This window comes from Pleurodeles waltl, unplaced genomic scaffold (genome assembly GCF_031143425.1).
Source record: "Pleurodeles waltl isolate 20211129_DDA unplaced genomic scaffold, aPleWal1.hap1.20221129 scaffold_37, whole genome shotgun sequence".
Lineage (NCBI taxonomy): Eukaryota > Metazoa > Chordata > Amphibia > Caudata > Salamandridae > Pleurodeles > Pleurodeles waltl.
This window is the reverse complement of record NW_027150076.1, coordinates 3,679,940-3,693,622: the sequence shown is the minus strand read 5'-3', so window position 1 is coordinate 3,693,622 and position 13,683 is coordinate 3,679,940.

The window sequence follows — 13,683 nt, the reverse complement described above, 5'->3', positions numbered from 1 at the left end:
CTGGAGTGGGCAGTGAGTGCAGGTGGGTCTGGAGTGGGCAGTGAGTCTAGAGCGGGCAGTGAGTTCAAGTGGGTCTGGAGTGGGCAGTGAATGCAGGTGTCTGGAGTGGGCAGTGAGTGCAGGTGAGTCTGCAGTGGGCAGTGAGTGCAGGTGCGTCTGGAGTGGGCAGTGGGTGGAGGTGAGTCTGGAGTGGGCAGTGAGTCTGGAGTGGGCAGTGAGTGCCGGTGGGTCTGGAGTGGGCAGTGAGTGCAGGCGGGGCAGTGAGTGCAGGTGGGTCTGGAGTGGGCAGTGAGTGCCGGTGGGTCTCGAGTGGGCAGTGAGTGCAGGTGGGGCAGTGAGTGCAGGTGAGTCTGGAGTGGGCAGTGAATCTGGAGTGGCCAGTGAGTGCAGTTGGGTCTGGAGTGCGCAGGGAGTGCTGGTGGGTGTGGAGTGGGCAGTGAGTGCCGGTGGGTCTGGAGTGGGCAGTGAGTGCAGGTTGTGCAGTGAGTGCCGGTGGGTCTGGAGTGGGCTGTGAGTGCAGGTGGGTCTGGAGTGGGCAGTGGGTGCAGGTGGGTATGGAGTGGGCCGTGAGTTCAGGTGGGTCTGGAGTGGGCAGTGAGTGCAGGTGGGACTGGAGTGGGCAGTAAGTGGAGGTGGGTCTGGAGTGGGCAGTGAATGCCGGTGGGTCTGGAGTGGGCAGAGGGTCTGGAGTGGGCAGTGAGTGCAGGTGGGGCAGTGAGTGCAGGTGGGTCTGGAGTGGGCAGTGAGTGCAGGTGGGACTGCAGTGGGCAGTGAGTGCAGGTGGGTCTAGAGTGGGCAGTGAGTGCAGGTGGGTCTGGAGTGGGCAGTGAGTGCAGGTGGGGCAGTGAGCTCAGGTGGGTCTGGAGTGTGCAGTGAATGCTGGTGGGTCTGGAGTGGGCAGTGAGTGCAGGTGGGTCTGGAGTGGGCAGTGAGTCTGGAGTGGGCAGTGAGTGCAGGTGGGTCTGGAGTGGGCAGTGAGGGCAGGTGGGGCTGTGAGTGCAGGTGGGTCTGGAGTGGGCAGCGAGTACCCGTGGGTCTGGAGTGGACAGTGGGCCTGGAGTGGGCAGTGAGTCTGGAGTGGGCAGTGAGTGGAGGTGGGTCTGGAGTGGGCAGTGAGTGCAGGTGTGTCTGGAGTGGGCAGTGAGTGCCGGTGGGATTGGAGTGGGCAGTGAGTCTGGAGTGGGCAGTGACTCTAGAGTGGGCAGTGAGTGCCGGTGAGTCTGGAGTGGGCAGTTAGTGCAGGTTGGTCTGGAGTCGGCAGTGAGTGCAGGTGGGTCTGGAGTGGGCAGTGAGTACAGGTGGGGCAGTGAGTGCAGGTGGGTCTGGAGTGGGCAGTGAGTGCAGGTGTGTCTGGACTGGACAGTGAGTGCAGGTGGGGCAGTGAGTGCTGGTGGGTCTGGAGTGGGCAGTGAGTGCAGGTGGGGCAGTAAGTGCCGGTGGGTATGGAGTGGGTAGTGAGTGCAGGTGGGTCTGGGGTGGGTGAGTTCAGGTGGGTCTGGAGTGGGCAGTGAGTCTGGAGTGGGCAGTGAGTGCAGGTGGGTCTGGAGTGGGCAGTGGGTCTGCAGTGGGCAGTGAGTGTAGATGAGTCTGGAGTGGGCAGTGAGTGCAGGTGGGTCTGCAGTGGGCAGTGAGTGCCGGTGGGGCAGTGAGTGCCGGTGGGTCTGGAGTGGGCAGTGAGTGCAGGTGTGTCTGGAGTGGGCAGTGAGTGCCGGTGGGTCTGGAGTGGGCAGTGAGTGCCGGTGGGGCAGTGAGTGCAGGTGGGTCTGGAGTGGGCAGTGAGTGCAGGTGGGTCTGGAGTGGGCAGTGAGTGCCGGTGGGTCAGGAGTGGGCAGTGAGTCTTGAGTGGGCAGTGAGTGCAGGTGGGTCTGGAATGGGCAGTGAGTGCCGGTGGGGCTGTGAGTGCAGGTGGCTCTGGAGTGGGCAGTGAGTGCAGGTGGGTCTGGAGTGGGCAGTGAGTGCAGGTGGGTCTGCAATGGGCAGTGAGTGCAGGTGGGTCTGGAGTGGGCAGGGAGTGCAGGTGGGGCAGTGAGTGGTGGGGGCAGTGAGTGCAGGTGGGTCTGGAGTGGGCAGTGAGTGGAGGTGAGTCTGGAGTGGGCAGTGAGTGCAGGTGGGTCTGGAGTGGGCAGTGAGTACAGGTGTGGCAGTGAGTGCCAGGGTCTGGAGTGTGCAGTGAGTGCCAGTGGATCTGGAGTGGGCAGTGAGTGCAGGTGGGTCTGGAGTGGCCAGTGAGTGCCGGTGGGTCTGCAGTGGGCAGTGAGAGCAGGTGGGTCTGGAGTGGGCAGTAAGTCTGGAGTGGGCAGTGAGTGCCGGTGGGTCTGCAGTGGGCAGTGAGTGCAGGTGGGTCTGGAGTGGGCAGTGAGTCTGGAGTGGGCAGTGAGTGCAGGTGGGTCTGGAGTGGGCAGTGAGGGCAGGTGGGGCAGTGAGTGCAGGTGGGTCTGGAGTGGGCAGTGAGTACCCGTGGGTCTGGAGTGGACAGTGGGCCTGGAGTGGGCAGTGAGTCTGGAGCGGGCAGTGAGTGGAGGTGGGTCTGGAGTGGGCAGTGAGTGCAAGTGGGACAGTGAGTGCCGGTGGGTCTGGAGTGGGCAGTGAGTGCAGGAGGTACAGTGAGTGCAGGTGGGGCAGTGAGTGCAGGTGGGTCTGGAGTGGGCAGTGAGTGCCGGTGGGTCTGCAGTGGGCAGTGAGTGCCGGTGGGTCTGGAGTGGGCAGTGAGTGCAGGTGGGTCTGTAGGGAGCAGTGAGTCTGGAATGGGCAGTGAGTGCAGGTGTTGCAGTGAGTGGAGGTGGGTCTGGAGTGGGCAGTGAGTGCAGGTGGGTCTGGAGTGGGCAGTGAGTCTAGAGCGGGCAGTGAGTTCAAGTGGGTCTGGAGTGGGCAGTGAATGCAGGTGTCTGGAGTGGGCAGTGAGTGCAGGTGAGTCTGCAGTGGGCAGTGAGTGCAGGTGCGTCTGGAGTGGGCAGTGGGTGCAGGTGAGTCTGGAGTGGGCAGTGAGTCTGGAGTGGGCAGTGAGTGCCGGTGGGTCTGGAGTGGGCAGTGAGTGCAGGCAGGGCAGTGAGTGCAGGTGGGTCTGGAGTGGGCAGTGAGTGCCGGTGGGTCTCGAGTGGGCAGTGAGTGCAGGTGGGGCAGTGAGTGCAGGTGAGTCTGGAGTGGGCAGTGAATCTGGAGTGGCCAGTGAGTGCAGTTGGGTCTGGAGTGCGCAGGGAGTGCTGGTGGGTGTGGAGTGGGCAGTGAGTGCCGGTGGGTCTGGAGTGGGCAGTGAGTGCAGGTTGTGCAGTGAGTGCCGGTGGGTCTGGAGTGGGCTGTGAGTGCAGGTGGGTCTGGAGTGGGCAGTGGGTGCAGGTGGGTATGGAGTGGGCCGTGAGTTCAGGTGGGTCTGGAGTGGGCAGTGAGTGCAGGTGGGACTGGAGTGGGCAGTAAGTGGAGGTGGGTCTGGAGTGGGCAGTGAATGCCGGTGGGTCTGGAGTGGGCAGATTGTCTGGAGTGGGCAGTGAGTGCAGGTGGGGCAGTGAGTGCAGGTGGGTCTGGAGTGGGCAGTGAGTGCAGGTGGGACTGCAGTGGGCAGTGAGTGCAGGTGGGTCTAGAGTGGGCAGTGAGTGCAGGTGGGTCTGGAGTGGGCAGTGAGTGCAGGTGGGGCAGTGAGCTCAGGTGGGTCTGGAGTGTGCAGTGAATGCTGGTGGGTCTGGAGTGGGCAGTGAGTGCAGGTGGGTCTGGAGTGGGCAGTGAGTCTGGAGTGGGCAGTGAGTGCAGGTGGGTCAGGAGTGGGCAGTGAGGGCAGGTGGGGCAGTGAGTGCAGGTGGGTCTGGAGTGGGCAGTGAGTACCTGTGGGTCTGGAGTGGACAGTGGGCCTGGAGTGGGCAGTGAGTCTGGAGTGGGCAGTGAGTGGAGGTGGGTCTGGAGTGGGCAGTGAGTGCAAGTGGGACAGTGAGTGCCAGTGGGTCTGGAGTGGGCAGTGAGTGCAGGAGGTACAGTGAGTGCAGGTGGGGCAGTGAGTGCAGGTGGGTCTAGAGTGGGCAGTGAGTGCCGGTGGGTCTGCAGTGGGCAGTGAGTGCCGGTGGGTCTGGAGTGGGCAGTGAGAGCAGGTGGGTCTGTAGGGAGCAGTGAGTCTGGAATGGGCAGTGAGTGCAGGTGTTGCAGTGAGTGGAGGTGGGTCTGGAGTGGGCAGTGAGTGCAGGTGGGTCTGGACTGGGCAGTGAATCTAGAGCGGGCAGTGAGTTCAAGTGGGTCTGGAGTGGGCAGTGAATGCAGGTGTCTGGAGTGGGCAGTGAGTGCAGGTGAGTCTGCAGTGGGCAGTGAGTGCAGGTGCGTCTGGAGTGGGCAGTGGGTGCAGGTGAGTCTGGAGTGGGCAGTGAGTCTGGAGTGGGCAGTGAGTGCAGGCGGGGCAGTGAGTGCAGGTGGGTCTGGAGTGGGCAGTGAGTGCCGGTGGGTCTCGAGTGGGCAGTGAGTGCAGGTGGGGCAGTGAGTGCAGGTGAGTCTGGAGTGGGCAGTGAATCTGGAGTGGCCAGTGAGTGCAGTTGGGTCTGGAGTGCGCAGGGAGTGCTGGTGGGTGTGGAGTGGGCAGTGAGTGCCGGTGGGTCTGGAGTGGGCAGTGTGTGCAGGTTGTGCAGTGAGTGCCGGTGGGTCTGGAGTGGGCTGTGAGTGCAGGTGGGTCTGGAGTGGGCAGTGGGTGCAGGTGGGTATGGAGTGGGCCGTGAGTTCAGGTGGGTCTGGAGTGGGCAGTGAGTGCAGGTGGGACTGGAGTGGGCAGTAAGTGGAGATGGGTCTGGAGTGGGCAGTGAATGCCGGTGGGTCTGGAGTGGGCAGAGGGTCTGGAGTGGGCAGTGAGTGCAGGTGGGGCAGTGAGTGCAGGTGGGTCTGGAGTGGGCAGTGAGTGCAGGTGGGACTTAAGTGGGCAGTGAGTGCAAGTGGGTCTAGAGTGGGCAGTGAGTGCAGGTGGGTCTGGAGTGGGCAGTGAGTGCAGGTGGGGCAGTGAGCTCAGGTGGGTCTGGAGTGTGCAGTGAATGCTGGTGGGTCTGGAGTGGGCAGTGAGTGCCAGTGGGTCTGAAGTGGGCAGTGGGTCTGGAGTGGGCATTGAGTGCAGGTGGGTCTGGAGTGGGCAGTAAGTGCAGGTGGGTCTGGGGTGGGCAGTGAGTGCAGGTGGGGCAGTGAGTGCAGGTGGTTCTGGAGTGGGCAGTGAGTACCGGTGGGTCTGGAGTTGGCATTGAGTGCCGGTGGGTCTGGAGTGGGCAGTGAGTGGAGGTGAGTCCGGAGTGGGCAGTGAGTGCCGGTGAGTCTGGAGTGGGCAGTGAGTGCAGGAGGGTCTGGAGGGGGCAGTGAGTCTGGAGTGGGCAGTGAGTGCAGGTGGGGCAGTGAGTGCTGGTGGGTCTGGAGTGGGCAGTGAGTGCAGGTGGGTCTGGAGTGGGCAGTAAGTGCAGGTGGGGAAGTGAGTGCAGGTGAGTCTGGAGTGGGCAGTGAGTGCAGGTGGGTTTGCAGTGGGCAGTGAGGTCAGATGGGTCTGGAGTGGGCAGTGAGTTCAGGTGGGACTGGAGTGGGCAGTGAGTGCAGGTGAGTCTGGAGTAGGCAGTGAGTGCAAGCGGGGCAGTGAGTGCAGGTGGGTCTGGAGTGGGCAGTGGGTCTGGGGTGGGCAGTGGGTCTGGGGTGGGCAGTGAGTGCAGGTGGGTCTGGAGTGGGCAGTGAGTGCTGGTGGGTCTGGAGTGGGCAGTGAGTGCAGGTGGGTCTGGAGTGGGTAGTGAGTCTGGAGTGGGCAGTGAGTGCAGGTGGGGCAGTGAGTGCCGGTGGGACTGGAGTAGGCAGTGAGTGCTGGTGGGTCTGGAGTGGGCAGTGAGTGCAGGTGGGTCTGGAGTGGGTAGTGAGTCTGGAGTGGGCAGTGAGTGCAGGTGGGGCAGTGAGTGGAGGTGGGTCTGGAGTGGGCAGTGACTGCAGGTGGGTCTGGAGTGGGCAGTGAGTCTGGAGCGGGCAGTGAGTTCAGGTGGGTCTGGAGTTCGCAGTGAGTGCAGGTGTTTGGAGTGGGCAGTGAGTGTAGGTACGTCTGGAGTGGGCAGTGAGTGCCGGTGGGTCTGGAGTGGGCAGTGAGTATGGAGCGGGCAGTGAGTTCAGGTGGGTCTGGAGTGGACAGTGAGTGCAGGTGTCTGGAGTGGGCAGTGAGTGCAGCTGAGTCTGCAGTGGGCAGTGAGTGCAGGTGAGTCTGGAGTGGGCAGTGGGTGCAGGTGGGGCAGTGAGTGCCGGTGGGACTGGAGTAGGTAGTGAGTGCGGGTGGGTCTGGAGTGGGCCGTGAGGTCAGGTGGGTCTGGAGTGGGCAGTGAGTGCAGGTGGGACTTGAGTGGGCAGTAAGTGGAGGTGGGTCTGGAGTGTGCAGTGAGTGCCGGTGGGTCTGGAGTGGGCAGTGGGTCTGGAGCGGGTAGTGAGTGCAGGTGAGGCAGGGAGTGCAGGTGGGTCTGGAGTGGGCAGTGAGTGCAGGTGGGTCTGGAGTGGGCAGTGAGTGCAGGTGGGTCTGGAGTGGGAAGTGAGTGCAAGTGGGGCAGTGAGTGCAGGTGGGTCTGGAGTGGGCAGTGGGTCTGGAGTGGGCAGTGGGTCTGGGGTGGGCAGTGAGTGCAGGTGGGTCTGGAGTGGGCAGTGAGTGCTGGTGGGTCTGGAGTGGGCAGTGAGTGCAGGTGGGTCTGGAGTGGGTAGTGAGTCTGGAGTGGGCAGTGAGTGCAGGTGGGGCAGTGAGTGGAGGTGGGTCTGGAGTGGGCAGTGACCGCAGGTGGGTCTGGAGTGGGCAGTGACTCTGGAGCGGGCAGTGAGTTCAGGTGGGTCTGGAGTGGGCAGTGAGTGCAGGTGTTTGGAGTGGGCAGTGAGTGTAGGTAAGTCTGGAGTGGGCAGTGAGTGCCGGTGGGTGCAGGTGGGTCTGCAGTGGGCAGTGAGTCTGGAGTGGGCAGTGAGTGCCGGTGAGTCTGGAGTGGGCAGTGAGTGCAGGTGGGGAAGTGAGTGCAGGTGGGTCTGAAGTGGGTAGTGTTTGCAGGTTGGGCAGTGAGTGCTGGTGGGTCTGGAGTGGGCAGTGAGTGCCGGTGGGTCTGGAGTGGGGCAGTGAGTGCAGGTGGGCAGTGAGTGCAGGTGAGTCTGGTGTGTGCAGTGTGTGCCGGTGGGGCAGTGAGTGCAGGTGGGGCAGTGAGTGCCAGTGGGTCTGGAGTGGGCAGTGAGTGCCAGTGGGTCTGGAGTGGGCAGTGAGTGCCAGTGGGTCTGGGTCAGTGAGTGCCAGTGGGTCTGGATTGGGCAGTGAGTGCAGTTGGGGCACTGAGTGCCGGTGGGTCTGGAGTGGGCAGTGAGTGCAGGTGGGGCAGTGAGTGCAGGTGGGTCTAGAGTGGGCAGTGAGTGCCGGTGGGTCTGGAGTGGGTAGTGAGTGCAGGTGGGGCAGTGAGTGGAGGTGGGTGTGGAGTGGGCAGTGAGTGCAGGTGGGTCTGGAGTGGGCAGTGAGTATGGAGCGGGCAGTGAGTGCAGTTGGGTATGGAGTAGGCAGTGAGTGCCGGTGGGTCTGCATTGGGCAGTGAGTGCAGGTGGGTCTGGAGTGGGCAGTTAGTGCAGGTGGGCAGTGAGTGCAGGTGGGTCTGGAGTGGGCAGTGAGTGCCGGTGGGTCTGGAGTGGGCAGTGGTTCTGGAGTGGGCAGTGAGTCTGGAGCGGGCAGTGAGTGGAGGTGGGTTTGGAGTGGGCAGTGAGTCCTGGTGGGTCTGGAGTGGGCAGTGAGTGCAGGTCGGGCAGTGAGTGCCGGTGGGTCTGGAGTGGGCAGTGAGTGCAGGAGGGGCAGTGAGTGCAGGTGGGGCAGTGAGTGCAGGTGGGGCAGTGAGTGCAGGTGGGTCTGGAGTGGGCAGTGATTGCCGGTGGGTCTGGAGTGGGCAGTGAGTGCAGGTGGGGCAGTGAGTGGAGGTGGGTCTGGAGTGGGCAGTGAGTGCAGGTGGGTCTGGAGTGGGCAGTGAGTATGGAGCGGGCAGTGAGTTCAGGTGGGTCTGGAGTGGGCAGTGAGTGCAGGTGTCTGGAGTGGGCAGTGAGTGCAGGTGAGTCTGGAGTGGGCAGTGGGTGCAGGTGGGTCTGGAGTGGGCAGTGAGTCTGGAGTGGGCAATGAGTGCAGGTGGGTCTGGAGTGGGCAGTGAGTGCCGGTGGGTCTGGAGTGGGTAGTGAGTGCAGGTGGGGCAGTTAGTGCAGGTGTGTTTGGAGTGGGCAGTGAGTGCTGGTGGGTCTGGAGTGGGCAATGAGTGCAGGTGGGGCAGTGAGTGCCGGTGGGTCTGGAGTGGGCAGTGAGTGCCGGAAGGTCTTTGAGTGGGCAGTGAGTGCAGGTGGGGCAGTGAGTGCAGGTGGGTCTGGAGTGGGCAGTGAGTGCCGGTGGGTCTGGAGTGGGCAGTGAGTGCAGGTGGGTCAGTGAGTGGAGATGGGTCTGGAGTGGGCAGTGAGTTCAGGTGGGTCTGGAGTGGGCAGTGAATGCTGGTGGGTCTGGAGTGGGCAGTGAGTGCAGGTGGGTCTGGAGTGGGCAGTAACTGCAGGTGGGACAGTGAGTGCAGGTGAGTCTGGAGTGGGCAGTGAGTGCAGGTGGGTTTGCAGTGGGCAGTGAGGTCAGATGGTTCTGGAGAGGGCAGTGAGTTCCGGTAGGACTGGAGGGGGCAGTGAGGGAAGGTGGGTCTGGAGTGGGCAGTAAGTGCAGGTGGGGCAGTGAGTGCAGGTGGGTCTGGAGTTGGCAGTGAGTGCAGGTGGGGCAGTGAATGCAGGTGGGGCAGTGAGTGCAGGTGGGGCAGTGAGCTCAGATGGGTCTGGAGTGCGCAGTGAGTGCAGGTGGGTCTGGAGTGCGCAGTGAGTGCAGGTGGGTCTGGAGTGGGCAGTGAGTACAGGTGGGTGTGGAGTGGGTAGTGAGTCTGGAGTGGGCAGTGAGTGCAGGTGGGGAAGTGAGTGCCGGTGGGTCTGGAGTGGGCAGTGAGTGCAGGTGGGGCAGTAAGTGCAGGTGAGTCTGGAGTGGGCAGTGAGTCTGGAGTGAGCAGTGAGTGCAGGTGGGGCAGTGAGTGGAGGTGGGCCTGGAGTGGGCATGAGTGCCGGTGGGTCTGCAGTGGGCAGTGAGTGCAGGTGGGGCAGTGAGTGCCGGTGGGTCTGGAGTAGGTAGTGAGTGCGGGTGGGTCTGGAGTGGGCCGTGAGGTCAGGTAAGTCTGGAGTGGGCAGTGAGTGCAGGTGGGACTGGAGTGGGCAGTAAGTGGAGGTGGGTCTGGAGTGTGCAGTGAGTGCCGGTGGGTCTGGAGTGAGCAGTGGGTCTGGAGCGGGCAGTGAGTGCAGGTGAGGCAGGGAGTGCAGGTGGGTCTGGAGTGGGCAGTGAGTGCAGGTGGGTCTGGAGTGGGCAGTGAGTGCAAGTGGGGCAGTGAGTGCAGGTGGGTCTGGAGTGGGCAGTGGGTCTGGGGTGGGCAGTGGGTCTTGGGTGGGCAGTGAGTGCAGGTGGGTCTGGAGTGGGCAGTGAGTGCTGGTGGGTCTGGAGTGGGCAGTGAGTGCAGGTGGGTCTGGAGTGGGTAGTGAGTCTGGAGAGGGCAGTGAGTGCAGGTGGGGCAGTGAGTGGAGGTGGGTCTGGAGTGGGCAGTGACTGCAGGTGGGTCTGGAGTGGGAAGTGAGTCTGGAGCGGGCAGTGAGTTTAGGTGGGTCTGGAGTGGGCAGTGAGTGCAGGTGTTTGGAGTGGGCAGTGAGTGTAGGTAAGTCTGGAGTGGGCAGTGAGTGCCGTTGGGTGCAGGTGGGTCTGCAGTGGGCAGTGAGTCTGGAGTGGGCAGTGAGTGTAGATGAGTCTGGAGTGGGCAGTGAGTGCAGGTGGGTCTGCAGTGGGCAGTGAGTGCCGGTGGGGCAGTGAGTGCCGGTGGGTCTGAAGTGGGCAGTGACTGCAGGTGTGTCTGGAGTGGGCAGTGAGTGCCGGTGGGTCTGGAGTGGGCAGTGAGTGCCGGTGAGGAAGTGAGTGCAGGTGGGTCTGGAGTGGGCAGTGAATATGGAGTGGGCAGTGAGTGCAGGTGGGTCTGGAGTGGGCAGTGAGTGCCGGTGGGTCAGGAGTGGGCAGTGAGTCTGGAGTGGGCAGTGAGTGCAGGTGGGTCTGGAGTGGGCAGTGAGTGCAGGTGTGTCTGGAGTGGGCAGTGAGTGCCGGTGGGGCAGTGAGTGCAGGTGGCTCTGGAGTGGGCAGTGAGTGCAGGTGGGTCTGGAGTGGGCAGTGAGTGCAGGGGGGTCTGCAATGGGTAGTGAGTGCAGGTGGGTCTGGAGTGGGCAGTGAGTGCAGGTGGGGCAGTGAGTGGAGGGGGCAGTGAGTGCAGGTGGGTCTGGAGTGGGCAGTGAGTGGAGGTGAGTCTGGAGTGGGCAGTGAGTGCAGGTGGGTCTGGAGTGGGCAGTGAGTGCAGGTGGGTCTGGGGTGGGCAGTGAGTGCCGGTGGGTCTGGAGTGGGCAGTGAGTGCAGGTGGGTCTGGAGTGGGCAGTGAGTCTGGAGTGGGCAGTGAATGCAGGTGGGGCAGTGAGTGGAGGTTGATGTGGAGTGGGCAGTGAGAGCAGGTGGGTGTGGAGTGGGCAGTGAGTCTGGAGCGGGCAGTGAGTACAGGTGGGTCTGCAGTGGGCAGTGAGTGCAGGTAAGTCTGGAGTGGGCAGTGAGTGCAGGTGGGTGCAGGTGGGTCTGGAGTGGGCAGTGAGTCTGCAGCGAACAGTGAGTTCAGGTGGGTCTGGAGTAGGCATTGAGTGGAGATGGGTCCGGAGTGGGCAGTGAGTGCCGGTGGGTCTGGAGTGGGCAGTGAGTGCAGGTGGGGCAGTGAGTGCAGGTGGGTCTTGAGTGGGCAGTGAGTGCTGGTGGGTCTGGAGTGGGCAGTGAGTGCCGGTGGGTCTGGAGTGGGGCAATAAGTGCAAGTAGGGCAGTGAGTGTAGGTGAGTCTGGTGTTGGCAGTGAGTGCCGGTGGGGCACTGAGTGCAGGTGGGGCAGTGAGTGCCAGTGGGTCTGGAGTGGGCAGTGAGTCTGGAGTGGGCAGTGAGTGCAGGTGGGACAGTGAGTGCCGATGGGTCTGCAGTGGGCAGTGAGTGCAGGTGGGTCTGGGGTGGGCAGTGAGTGCAGGTGGGTCTGGAGTGGGCAGTGGGTCTGCAGTGGGCAGTGAGTGTAGGTGAGTCTGGAGTGGGCAGTGAGTGCAGGTGGGTCTGGAGTGGGCGGTGAGGGCCGGTGGGGCAGTGAGTGCAGGTAGGTCTGGAGTGGGCAGTGGGTCTGCAGTGGGCAGTGAGTGTAGGTGAGTCTGGAGTGGGCAGTGAGTGCAGGTGGGTCTGGAGTGGGCGGTGAGGGCCGGTGGGGCAGTGAGTGCAGGTGGGTGTGGAGTGGGCAGTGAGTGCCGGTGGGTATGGAGTGTGCAGTGAGTGCAGGTGGGTCTGGAGTGGGCAGTGAGTGCAGGTGGGTCTGGAGTGGGCAGTGAGTGCCAGTGGGTCTGGAGGGGGCAGTGAGTGCAGGTGGGTCTGGAGTGGGCAGTGAGTGCAGGTGGGGCAGTGAGTGGCGGTGGGTCTCAAGTGGGCAGTGAGTGCGGGTGGGGCGGTGAGTGCCGGTGGGTCTGGAGTGGGCAGTGAGTGCAGGTGGGGCAGTGAGCTCATGTGAGCCTGGAGTGGGCAGTGAGTGCAGGTGGGTCTGGAGTGGGCAGTGGGTCTGCAGTGGGCAGTGAGTGCAGGTGAGTCTGGAGTGGGTGGGTGAGTTCAGGTGAGTCTGCAGTGGGCAGTGAGTCCGGAGTGGGCAGTGAGTGAAGGTGGGTCTGGAGTGGGCAGTGAGTGCAGGTGACTCTGGAGTGGGCAGTGAGAGCAGGTGGGACAGTGAGTGCAGGTGGGGCAGTGAGCTCAGGTGGGTCTGGAGTGGGCAGTGAGTGCCGGTGGGGCAGTGAGTGCAGGTTGGTCTGGAGTGGGCAGTGAGTACAGGAGGGTGTGGAGTGGGCAGTGAGTCTGGAATGGGCAGTGAGTGCAGGTGGGTCTGGAGCGGGCAGTGAATGCAGATGGGGCAGTGAGTGCAGGTGAGTCTGGAGTGGGCAGTGAGTCTGGAGTGGGCAGTGAGTGCAGGTGGGGCAGAGAGTGGAGGTGGGCTTGGAGTGGGCAGTGAGTGCCGGTGGGTCTGGAGTGGGCAGTGAGTGCAGGTGGGGCAGTGAGTGCAAGTGGGTCTGGAGTAGGTAGTGAGCGCGGGTGGGTCTGGAGTGGGCCATGATGTCAGGTGGGTCTGGAGTGGGCAGTGAGTGCAGGTGGGACTGGAGTGGGCAGTAAGTGGAGGTGGGTCTGGCGTGGGCAGTGAGTGCCGGTGGGTCTGGCGTGGGCAGTGAGTGCAGGTGGGTCTGGAGTGGGCAGTGAGTGGAGGTGAGTCTGGAGTGGGCAGTGAGTGCATGTGGGTCTGGAGTGGGCAGTGAGTGCAGGTGGGTCTGGAGTGGGCAGTGAGTGCCGGTGGGTCTGGAGTGGGGCAGTGAGTGCAGGTGCATCTGGAGTGGGCAGTGGGTGCAGGTGAGTCTGGAGTGGGCAGTGAGTCTGGAGTGGGCAGTGAGTGCCGGTGGGTCTGGAGTGGGCAGTGAGTGCAGGCGGGGCAGTTAGTGCAGGTGTGTTTGGAGTGGGCAGTGAGTGCCGGTGGGTCTCGACTGGGCAGTGAGTGCAGGTGGGGCAGTGAGTGCCGGTGGGTCTGGAGTGGGCAGGGAGTGCCGGTGGGTCTGGAGTGCGCAGTGAGTGCAGGTGGGGCCGTGAGTGCCGGTGGGTCTGGAGTGGGCAGTGAGCGCCGGTGGGTCAGTGAGTGGACATGGGTCTGGAGTGGGCAGTGAGTTCAGGTGGGTATGGTGTGGGCAGTGAATGCTGGTGGGTCTGGAGTGGGCAGTGAGTGCAGGTGGGTCTGGAGTGGGCAGTAAGTGCAGGTGGGGAAGTGAGTGCAGGTGAGTCTGGAGTGGGCAGTGAGTGCAGGTGGGTTTGCAGTGGGCAGTGAGGTCAGATGGGTCTGGAGTGGGCAGTGAGTTCAGGTGGGACTGGAGTGGGCAGTGAGTGCAGGTGGGTCTGGAGTGGGCAGTGAGTCCAGGTGGGTGTGGAGTGGGCAGTGAGAGCAGGTGGGGCAGTGAATGCAGGTGGGGCAGTGAGCTCAGGTGGGTCTGGAGTGGGCAGTAAGTGCCGGTGGGGCAGTAAGTGCAGGTGGGTCTGGAGTGGGCAGTGAGTGCAGGTGGGTGTGGAGTGGGCATTGAGTCTGGAGTGGGCAGTGAGTGCAGGTGGGGCAGTAAGTGCCGGTGGGTCTGGAGTTGGAAGTGAGTGCCTTTGGGTCTGGAGTGGGCAGTGAGTGCAGGTGGGGCAGTGAGTGCAGGTGAGTCTGGAGTGGGCAGTGAGTCTGGAGTGGGCAGTGAGTGCAGGAGGGGCAGTGAGTGTAGGTGGGCCTGGAGTGGGCATTGAGTGCCGGTGGGTCTGGATTAGGCAGTGAGTGCAGGTGGGGCAGTGAGTGCCAGTGGGTCTGGAGTAGGTAGTGAGTGCAGGTGGGTCTGGAGTGGGAGGTGAGGTCAGGTGGGTCTGGAGTGGGCAGTGAGTGCAGGTGGGTCTGGAGTGGGCAGTGAGTGCAGGTGGGTCTGGAGTGGGCAGTGAGTGCAGGTGGGTCTGGAGTGGGCAGTGAGTGCAGGTGGGGCAGTGAGATCAGGTGGGTCTGGAGTGGGCAGTGAGTGCTGGTGGTTCTGGAGTGGGCAGTAAGTGCCGGTGGGTCTGGAG